Genomic DNA, 12,241 nt, shown 5'->3' with positions numbered 1-12,241 from the left:
GATTTGGGCTTGGGAAGCTCAGAAATTGCCCCCAACGTTTTCACTTTAATGAGGTCACGTGCTGGCACTACAAGAAAAATACCCATTCAGCCACACTTTTTTTAAGCTACATTTGAAAAGTGTAACCTATTCATCGAATAGGCTACGCTTTTCTCCGTGTTGCCTTTTTATAAGAGAAAAGAATACACAGTTGTGCCATCATTTAAAAAGTGTAGCCTTAGGTATTATAGAAATCACTTATAAAGCATAGTCGTAGGTTGATATCTATGGGTTCACTTTTTGTATCAAAGGGAACACTTTTAAAGAGTAACTTATTTATTATGTTTTGCGTGCGCTTCAAAAGTGATGCCTCATGTATGTAGGGACAAATTCTAACACTTAGAGAAATTTTTATTCTCCTTTCAATTCCCTCCAACGTAACCCTCTCACCTTCAATTTACCTGCACAACTTAACCCTCTCACCTTCAATACGCGCCCAACCTCAGCTCACCTTTGCCAACCCTTTCTTGCTCAACAACCCTCACCTTCGCCATTCTCACCTTCAACACTCATCACCTACGACACTCATCATCACCTTCGCCTTCTCACCGTCGCTGTTGACTGTCGCCACCCAGTCACCACTCACCACTCATCACATCGCTGTACTGACCAGCTCACCACTCACCACTCATTGCCAGTCACCGCTCTCCGTTCACCATCGACAGTCATCACCTTTGCCATTGTCACCACTGCACTAACCATTGCTCTTCTCCAGTAATCGTCGCTGCACCGCCTTCACCATCGTCATCTCTGTGCTTCTCATCATTGTCTTCTCTGTGCTCACATCATTGAATAGGTATGTATTGATTTTCTATTTGGTTCTGAAATTCCAGAGGAGTAGGGTTCCGATTTTAGGGATTTTAATTTGGGGGTTTTAATCTGTGAAATATGGGTTTGTGAACTATGATTTGATACATGCATGCTATTTTTGATGAAGATGTGTGGTATTTTAGGGTTTGTGAACTATAATTTAATATACAGCTTGTCTATTTTCTCATTACGTAGCTCAACTTAGCCCTGAAAGGGAGATATGCTTGAATGGGCTAAGATCAAATCCCTTCCTTTTTCACCTTACGTAGCTCAACTTCAGTGATGATGACCACAAAAAGAAAAAATAATTATGAAACTTTGAAAGTGTTCAATGGTGAATTGGGGTTTCAATTACAAAAGCCTTTTTTTCCTTCTGATCTTAGCTTGAATCGAATTTTAGTTCGGATTCTTCTTCATTTTTTCCCTTAAGATTTTAGTTATTGGATTTTTGTGGATTGTTTTGATCACTCTCTCTCTGGATCTTTGATCTCAACAGAAAATGCAGCGTTTGCTCAGTGAGCCAGGTAACTTCTCATTTCTCAGCTCCATTATCGTGGTTGCATGCATAATTTGAAGTTTTCCCTCTTGTGTGTAGTGATTTGAAAGCTCTTACCCTATTAAATTGGTAGTACTTGTTTAATTTTTTATGATGGTGTGAGTTGAACGTTACCTTAGTGATAGTGATCTGTTCAAGGTTTTATATAATTATTTGTTGTTATGTTCTGCTAAAGTTTATAACTGTTGGCTCATTTGTTTTGATCTGGTGATGCAACACCTGGAATTAGTGCTTTGCCTTCGGAAGACAACATGCGATATTTCAATGTGATGATCCTTGGCCCTACTCAGTCACCCTATGAAGGTAGTATAATGAGCCTAGCAGCATCCTTTGTGCCTTATATTGCATAAGATTCTGTTGTGTTTGATAGAAATTTCTATTTGATCCGGGTATTATTATGTATTCATTTGAGTTTGACTAGAATTAATCAATTATATTTTCCATTGTGCAACCAAATATAACTTAGTTGTGCTTTGAAAGAAATCTTGTTCCATTTTTTGTCCATGAAATTTCTTTCATATTACTCTCAATATATATGTATATTGGTAGAATGGTAATTGTCCTATTCTATATGTGGCCTACTTAATGAAAGGATGTTGGTTATTTGAGTGATGAGGTGGAATTTGATGCTGCCCATTATAGCCTTATTTGAATAATGAGCATACATTGTAAATTTTGTGCATCTGTCTTGTTTTATTAACTTATATTTAGGTCATTTTCTATACCTGTGTTTCTGACTATTTAGGCCTTATTTTGATGATCACAGTTTTTCATATGTTTATCAATAAGCTGATTGTTTTGTATACCAAAAAAAAAAGCTGATTGTTTTTTGGACTATTGACATTATATGCCAAACCTATGAATAGTCAATTTCCATAGGTTGTGAATCTCATCTCATGAATGAAATGGTTTATGTTTTTTTGTTAGACTATTTTAATTGAGTTCTTAGGTGTATACATATTGTAAATTATTTAATTTTCCTTTTAGTCATTTTTTTAGTACTTTGTGTTTGCTTTCTCAGATTTTACCTATGATTCAGTTTCGTTTTTTAAATTTTAATTCATGAAAATTAATTTCTGTGACCCTTTATAGCGAATAACACCCTTCCTCCTCTATTCTTGTTATCTTCACTTTGTGACTCCTTATAAATTTTCCTCCTAAAAAATTTAATAATTATCGATTAGGTTTTGTGATATGCCAAAGGATTGGATGGATCTACCGAGGTATAGCGAAGAATATATCAATGGTGTTATTAGTTTTTTAGACTTTGCATACTCCGAGGGAGAACCGGACGGACGACAAATTCAATGTCCTTGTAAGAGGCGTTGTAACATTAATTGGTATAGAAGAGATGTGGTATTTGACCATTTAATAGCCGACAGATTTGTTAAGGGATATAGAACATGGATTAATCATGGGAAATGGACAATCCCGATGGCGGTTGACGATGACACGGATGATGAAGAAGGTGCACACAATGACATCGAAGGACTGCTTAATGATGCATTTGGAGATGTATCTCATGCTGAGGGTATTACTGTAGGTCAAAATGAAGAGGCTAAAAAGTTTTACAATTTAATAGATGGGGCAAGTCAAGAGTTATACCCGGGTTGCAAGAAATTTTCTAAATTATCTTTTACCATCCGTCTGTACTTGTTAAAGTGTTTGCACGGTTGGAGCAATGCCTCCTTCACTTCACTTCTTGAGCTATTAAAAGAGGTAATGCCTGACATTAACATACCTTCATCTTTCCATAAGACAAAGGCTATGATAAGAGATTTAGGTCTGGATTATAAAAAAATTGATGCTTGTCCTAATGATTGCCTCCTGTATAGAAAAGAACTAAATGATGAAAAACAATGTCGTGTGTGTGGAACTTCTCGATATACTAAAAATTCTAGTGATAATAGTGAGAACCAACCTGACAAGAAAGGTCGTCCTATTCTTGCAAAGACTCTGAGATACTTTCCTATAGTTCCAAGACTTCAGAGACTATTTATATGCTCAAAGACGGCAGCTAGTATGAGGTGGCATGATGAGGAGCGCGTAAAAGATAGGACGTTAAAGCATCCTGCTGATGGCTTGGCATGGAAGAACCTTGATGAAATGGATGAAGAATTTGCAAAAGAATCACGCAATATTAGACTAGGCTTGTCAAGTGATGGGTTCAACCCATTTCATAGTATGAACATTTCATGGAGCACGTGACCTGTGATGTTGATGGTATACAACTTGCCTCCGTGGATGTGCATGAAACCCAAATATTGTATGCTTTCTTTGCTTATTCCTGGGCCACAATCACCTGGTAAAGACATTGATGTGTATCTACAATCGTTGATAGAAGACTTGAAGTTGTTGTGGGAAACAGGGGTCAAAACTTATGATGCGTCAAAGAATGAGACCTTTCAAATGCGGGCAGCTCTTTTGTGGACAATCAACGATTTTCCTGCTTATGCTATGTTATCTGGGTGGAGTACAAAGGAAAAATTGGCTTGCCCTTGTTGCAACAAAAATTTCTTTAGCTTACAACTAAAATATAGTCGGAAGACAGTTTATATGGACCATCGTGTCTTTTTACCCATGGATCATCCATGGAGAACCAATACAAGGTCTTTTAATGGGAAGCTGGAATTAAGACCCCTTCCACCTATTATAGAAGGAACTGAAATTTTTGAGATGCTACAAAATGTTGAGAATGTCTTTGGGAAGAAGCAAAGTACATCAAATAGTTTTCCATGGAATTGGAAAAAAAGATCAATTTTCTTTGAATTGCCTTACTGGCGCAAGAACCCACTGCATCACAACTTAGATGTCATGCACATAGAGAAGAACATACTTGACAGTGTAATTGAAACTCTCTTAGATATCCCAGGCAAAACAAAGGACCATTTGAATGCTCGATATGACTTAAAAGATTTGGGTATCTGGAAAAATCTTCAACCAAAGGAAGTGAATAATGGCAAGAGAACAAAGTTGGCAAAGGCATGCTTTTCTATGACTGCTGTAGAGAAGTCAGTTTTTTGTGGTGTTTTGAAGACAACAAAGTTACATGATGGTAGTGCTTCGAATATATCACGCTGTGTACATCTAGGAGAAAGAAAAGTTTCTGGGTATAAGACCTACGATGCTCACTTTATGCTTCACTATTTACTACCAATACCGATTAAAAGCATCCTTCCTGATCATGTGGCCATTCCGTTGATTCGACTAAGTTTCTTTTTTCGTCGCTTATGCAAAAAGTTCATCACACTGGAAGAGATAGATCTACTGGAGTTAGAGATTGTGGAAACATTATGCCACCTTGAGAGGATCTTTCCCCCTAGTTTTTTTGACATAATGGTTCATCTTCCCATTCATTTAGCAAATGAGGTGAGATTGGGTGGTCCAGTGCAGTTTCGTTGGATGTATCCTCCAGAAAGGTACATGTGTACATTAAAGTCATGTTCACAACAAAAGTCGCCCCGAAGGTTCTATTGCAGAGGCATATCTGACTGAAGAGTGCTTAACTTTCTGCTCAAGATACTTGCATGGAGGTGTGAAAACAAGACTTAATAAGCGGCCTCGGAATGATGATGATCCTAATGAAGATGAAGTTGTGCCATTAAAGTTGTTTTCTAACAAAGGTCATTCATTAGGTGTGGGAAATGGAGAACCAATTAATTTAGATGACATATCAAGTGCTCAAGCCCAGGTGTATGTATTACACAATTGTGAAGAAGTCGCAGATTATGTTAGGTAACTTAATCAAACTTATTTTTATTCTGATCAAGTTCACTCATATTTTTTAGATCAAACCTAACTATTATTAATTATAGAGAGCATGAGGAAGAGGTTAACAATCAGCGGGGAACGAAATGGAGAAAAGCAAAAGTTCACAACAAAACATTCGCAGTGGTTTGAAACTCGTGCGAGGGATCCAAATGTGCCTTTTTGGCTAAAAGAATTATCTCGAGGTCCAAGCTCTATTGCAAGAAGATTTTCTGGATATATAACTAATGGATACAGGTTTCACACTATGGAGCGTGAGGCAAGGAGAAAAACACAAAACAGTGGTGTCATATTAGCTGCTTTAACTTCAAGCTTTGCAAGTGCTAAAGATAAAAGTCCAATCCAAGACACTGTAGCTTATTATGGTAGGTTGTTTGAGATAGTAGAGTTAGACTATTTTGGACGTTTTAAGGTTGTCTTATTTTGGTGTGAGTGGTATGATGCTGGGAGAGATAGGTATGGTCTTACATTTTTTCACTTCCATAAGAAATGCTTCCAAAATGAACCTTTCATACTAGCATCTCAAGCACATTAGTGTTTTTATGTGCAAGATCCATATGAACATAACAAACATTATGTTATGGAAACAGTCCCAAGAGACTTATTTAAAATAAACGACAAATCTAAGTTTGAGGCCCGTCAAACACACTATAGTGAACAACATGAGCGTATAACGAGCCCTGCCATACCAGCTGATGATGGTGAACTTATTCTGGAGATGACTGATTTACGACCCACGGTTATTGAAACGGTTCCCCAAGTGACTTCTGCCCAAGAATATGAGGCAGACTTCATTGGAGATTCTGATTCTGATGGGTCATCCTAAGCAATTTATTGCTTAATATGTACATATGTATACTTAAGTTTTCTTCACCTTTTTATTTGTAAGTAATACTTATTTTTTTTGTTAATTTGTCAGTCTCTTACATTTTTCTTATATTGATTTTGATGGGTATATTGACTCTACTTAACTAATTTATTTGTGTAGGAATAAGGAATTTATTGATCTTAAATCTACATCAAGTAAGAATTTGCTTAGATAATTTGAGGCTAAGAGACAAAGGATTGTAATTGAACACAAGAAATATAAAATGGAAGCTGTAGCTGCTAATGACAAGGAGAAATCTGAGCGAAGGGTGGATGAACCAGAAAGTCAATTGGAGATGCGTGCAACCAAAGGGCAGAAATCCATGTCAAAGAAGCTGGATTTTTAGTCATTTGCAAAGCACATTCGATTCTATTATCAAAAGGACTAATTCCACACCTACCACCTTGGAAGTACAGCCAAACATTCCTTCACAACAGCTAGAAAATAAAAAAAGAAAGGAGCTATTGACTATGCCTACTACTGAGAAAGTCAAGAATGGAGTGCAGGGTAGAAAATCAATACAAGGCTTGAAGAAGTCTAAGCCTACAAACATGGAGGCAGATGAACTTACAAAGAAGCTCGAAGCAATTCGTAAAAGGAACCGCAATGTGCCAACAAGTGTAAGCCAAGAGCGAAGTTGTCCAAGTTCTACTCAACTCACAATCAACCAAGGGCAGCAGCAGAATATTCAACTCATAGATGAAGAGACTCAAACAGGGCAAGATGACACAACTTTGCCTACTCCTGAAACTACCCCACAAAATGAAAGTGCAATGTTGGAGCAAGGAATATCAATAAAGGGTAAGAAGATGCCAGGAGTAAAGGCTACAACAATTGATGAATTCTTAAAGGAAAATGGGATAAACGTGGAAATTGAAGGACCAAGCACTGAACTAAGTGAGGACGGGGAAGAAAGCATGGCACTTGATGAAGACTATTATCAACATGTGATGGAGGACATTGATGATGAAGAAGGTACTGTTTTGCTATTTTTCTATCTTCTCTTGTAAATTGTAATGCTTCTTTTTTCAATTGGCATCACTAATTAGTCCTTAATCTCTTTTCTAACGAATGAAACTAGGAGAGCCAAAGAAGAAGAAAACCCATGGAAAAACAACTTGCAAGGAGATTTATGCGAGGATTATGGAACAGCGGGAAGAAGTCACCTTGATATTGGACAGCCCGTAGGACCAACCGACCAAAGTGTTTCTAATTTAACTAGTTTTGTTGGCACTACTGGTAGAAATAAAAGATTCGTTAGTCTTTAGTACACTAGTTGGCATGCTGTTTCTCCTAAAGCTAAAAAGTTCATGTGGGACTATGTTAACGTAAGACACTCGGTAATTATTGACTTCGATTTTTTTATTCAGCACAAGAGCATATAAAAACTACTTATAATCATGCAGACCAAGTTTATCCTCCCAGACAGTGGAGAAAAGTGGGTAATTCAAGCGATTCGAGATGCTTGGAAGCGGTTCAAAGGAAAGATTAAGCAGAAGCACTTTGTTCCCTATGATACTATTGAAGATATGGTGAAAAATCGACCCCCACAAGTACCAGAAAGTGGATTCATAAAATTGATCTATTATTGGAGTCATCCTCTAATCTAGGTAAAAGACTATATATGTTGAATTTTCATGTGTACGCTTTGTTTCTAACATGTGGTTCAGCTCTTTCACCTTTCTTCTCTTTAGTTTCTTTGCTGTTTAGCATTTTATAGCTGCCAAAATGGTTGTTGTCTGTTTTACTAAATGGACTATGATGGTTATAGATCTGAATTTTATCCATGCTTTATTTTTTTATCGGTTTTTGTTTTCTGTGCTTTTGACTGCTGTCGTTTTATGGCTCTGCGATGTCGTTTTGGAAGTTGAACTACACATGCTTATTTCGGTTTGTGCTCGTAATTCGCGTTGCTTTTTGATGAAGCTTCATCTTTTGTCGAGATAGATGAATAGATCTGATGCTTGAATCTTCTAATTGTTCATCTCTGGTTGCTAATCTGATGAAGTTCATTTGCATTTCTTGCTTAGTGATTTCAATTTGCGCTATTACCACGAATATTTTGTGAACTTGTTTGTTTGAAGTCTAAGATTTTATCCAATTTTCGTCACTAGTTTCACGAGAATCTTATATGATATTCTTTGTTATCGTCTTAGCTACACTAGTTTTTTTATTTATCTAATTTTTAAAGGCAGAGATAATATTTAACGAGTGAATGTGACATATTTTTCAATGCTTTAGCTTAATAATGCAGCCTTGCTAGTAGATTTGCCCAACTCATTATGCTGCACGTGTTAGTAATTGTATGCTAACTTTTTATTCACTTCCAGTCAATAAGTCAAAGAAACAAGCAACACAAGGAAAAACAGAAGTTTCCACATCGCATGGGGCCAATCAATTTTGGAAGAGTACGAGTGGCTATGGTAAAATTCTTTAATATGAAAGAGCAGATTTATATTTATTAGGATTTATATTTGCATAAATTGAAGAAAGAAACCAAAGTAAGATCTTGTTTTGTAGCGAGCGACAAAGGAAACAAACGAGGAACCAAAAAGGTTTGAGATGTTTATTACTACCCGAACAAGTCGGAAGAGGAAAGAAGTGGATGAGGAAACACAGACTGCTGTTGTAATAGTTCATTGAATCATTCATAATTACATTTCAAATTTAGGATATGGTAACTAATTCAATTTTAAATGTTTCTTTTATGTAGGAAGACTTCCAACACCGCCAAGCTGCTGGTGAAACAGAAGAGGAAGCATTTGAGGCCTTATTCGGGAAAGAACAACCAGGTCAGGTAAGGTTGTATAGAAGATCTGTGACAAAAAGTGATTTTAAAAAACATGCTGAAATTAATGAAATCAAGAATCAACACAAAGAGGAAGTGTCCAGTCTGAAGGATAAACTTGGACACATGGAGGCCAAACAGCAAAAACAAGAGGAAGAGATTCATGGGTTGCGAAATATGGTCAAGTTAATACTGCAGCGATCTGAACCTGGAATGAGGCCAGAAGAACTAGAAGCTTTATTACAATATGCCCAACAGTCTCCGATTGATGCAAATAGCGGCCATGGATCAACTCATTTTCTGAACTTAGATGTGGTATGTCCTTATCTGTTCCTTATTCCATAGTTTTTTGCTTGCATTTACATTAATTGCTATGGCTGAAAATCATATGTTTGTTGGCTTTATTAACACCGAAGTTGTATTGCTATGGCTAAAATTTGTTTATGCAATTCTGGTTGTTGTATTTCTGATTTTGTGCACTTGGTACATATGAATTTGTCCCTATATCTAATTTAAGTGTGAAAGTATGGTTAATTAGTGCATGAATAGTGCTATAGGGACATATCAGAATTGTGTTAAAGGAAATGGAAGAAAGAAACACTTGCAGATTTTCATGGTTTGAATGAAACAAGATAATACATAATTTCTTGAATTCACCTCTTTTGCCGTGACCATGTTATTTTTTTTTTTTTTGTATATGCTTTCTTGGTTTACTATGTCTACGTGTTCCTTTCATTGCAAGCTCAAGTGGGAAAATCTTGTGAAATGTTGCTTTTGATTTGAACAGAATAACATTACTGTTTTCTAATCTCACCATGCATGTTAGTCAGAAACTTTAAATTCTTACCTTTTGTTTCTCAAACGTTCTTGCTGCACTGAAAAAAAAAACTTTTATAATTTTTGTATACTAAAATCTTGATATAACAAGAATTCCATTTAATTTTTATAATTACGAATGTCATTATGAATATTTTTCTAACTACTTTTCTATATAATTATGCAGGGTAACAATGAAGATTAAGCTGATTATTATTGTGGTTTATTGGCTAAGATAGAGTACTGTTTAGAATCTTTACATGTATGGTTGACTAATGACTTTTATTAGAAGATACTTATGTATCTAGGATATATTTTTTTTTGTAGAGTATTAGTAGTAAATTCTAAGTGATATTATGGTTATTTTGATATGGCTATGCTTACTTTAGTGTGAGATGTATGAATTTTCACAATTAACTTCCTTCTAGTACTTTTGAATCATTATTATAAATATATTTTAGTTTGAGATAATTTTTATTATTTAAAGAAATTATTTAGTATAATTATGTATTTATTTTTATTTTATAATATTTAACTCATTTAAATAAAAATGCAGAATTATTATACATGTAATCATATTAACTATTATGTTGTATTAATAATAATAATTATTATTATTATTATTATTATTATTATTATTATATATATATATATATATATACAGAAAAAAAAACGAGACCTAAGGCTACACTTATATACAGTAGCTATAGTATACAAAAAAAATAAAAAAAAAACGAGACCTAAGGCCACACTTATATACAGTAGCTATAGTATACAAAAAAAAAACGAGGGACCTAAGGCTACACTTATAAAAAGTAGCCATGGAATACAATGTGGCTACGCTTTACAGGTGATGTAGTAGCACTGAAAAGCGTAACCTATTCTGGTAAAAATAGAAGCTGAAAAGCGTAGTCTTTGGTCCTGGATAGCATCACTTGAAAAGCACACCCTATTCCCAAACGCCAAAACCGTAGCCCTTAGTACAGAAAAGCGTAGCCTTTGAGAATAGGCAACGGCCGAATAGGAATCTCTCTAAAAAGCGTAGCCGTAGCCCAGAAAGCGTAGCCGTAGCCTAAGGCATCAGTTTTTTCACTTTTGGCTACACTTTTCAAGTGTACTTGAATGGGTGTTTTTCTTGTAGTGTGGATGTGACGCGTACGCGTGGGTCACGCGTACGTGTCGTCTAGCTTTTTCTTGTCACGCGTACGCGTCATGTCACGCGTACGACGTCGCCTTCGACGATGCACCTCTTCACGCGTGCGCGTCGCTATATGCACTCCAAATCCTTGTTTTTCCATGAATTCTCCAATTTGCATGCTTTTCTCTTCACTTCTTCCATCCAATACTTGCCTTATGAATCTGAAATCACTCAACAAATACATCAAGGCATAGAACGGAATTAAAGTAAATTAAATTTAGCTATTTAAAGGCCCAAAAAGTATGTTTTCACTCTTAAGCACAAAATTAGGGAGAATTACAAAATCATGCTATTTCATTGAATAAATATGAGAAAAGTTGATAAAATCTCCCAAATTAAGCACTAAGATAAACCACAAAATTGACGTTTATTAACACTCCAGAATTTTCGGCAACTATTAAATCTCCCAAACTTCCAAATCATGAGCTTTGCTTCAAGCATGGGTGTCTTGTGATGCTTATTGGAAATAATGATTATTCAGCAAGCCTTTGTAATGGTACTAGATTAGTTATCACAAGGCTTGGCAATAAAGGTATGGAAGCAGAAGTTGAAAAGGTTTTCATACCTAGGATGACATTAACTCCTTTGGATACAAAATTTTCATTTAAGCTTCAACGAAGGCAATTTTATTTGATGCTCTCATATGTCATGACTATAAATAAAAGTTAAGAACAATCATCGGATTATGTTGGGCTACTTCTTAAACAGCAAGTATTCACACATGACTAACTATATATTACAGTCTTAAGAGTTACTAACAAATATGGATTAAAGATTGTTATTTCTCATGACGATTCAAACAATTACATTGAAACCAACAATGTCGTTTATCATGAAGTTTTCAGAAATATTTGACTTCAGCATATTGTGTCGCACACAATTCATAAGGATGATATTCCTAATTCTTCTAACTTCTTTCTTTAATTATCTCTTACTTATTTATGTCTCAATATTTTGTTTTTAAAATTTGACCAATCTTTATCCTTAACATTGTATCTATCTAGTGTACACATTATTAATTTGCAAACTCACTTGGTATTTTTAATTTATTGCAGCACAACTATCAATTTCTAGTATGGAAAATGTAGAGTTTTGTTTTAACTAATCTTCATTTTCTTTCCATGTATTGATATTAATTAAACATGTTTAATTAATACATGATTTAAAATTATTAATTACATCATTATTATCATAATTTTAAGATCAATAAATATATATGACAAACATATCATTATCATGTTCATCTCATATGATTGTTATTAATTTCATAAACTCAATCCCCAAGAGCGCGGGCCTCTTGCTAGTTTATTGTTATAAGATAAATTTATATTGGGAGAGAACCTCTAGCTGACACGTGGGAGTTTGGAATTCCTTACTCTCTCTTCTCGCAGCTCAACA

This window comes from Arachis hypogaea, chromosome 18 (genome assembly GCF_003086295.3).
Source record: "Arachis hypogaea cultivar Tifrunner chromosome 18, arahy.Tifrunner.gnm2.J5K5, whole genome shotgun sequence".
NCBI classification, from domain to species: Eukaryota; Viridiplantae; Streptophyta; class Magnoliopsida; order Fabales; family Fabaceae; genus Arachis; species Arachis hypogaea.
The sequence above is the reverse complement of the archived record's forward strand: the minus strand, read 5'-3'. Positions refer to the sequence as shown.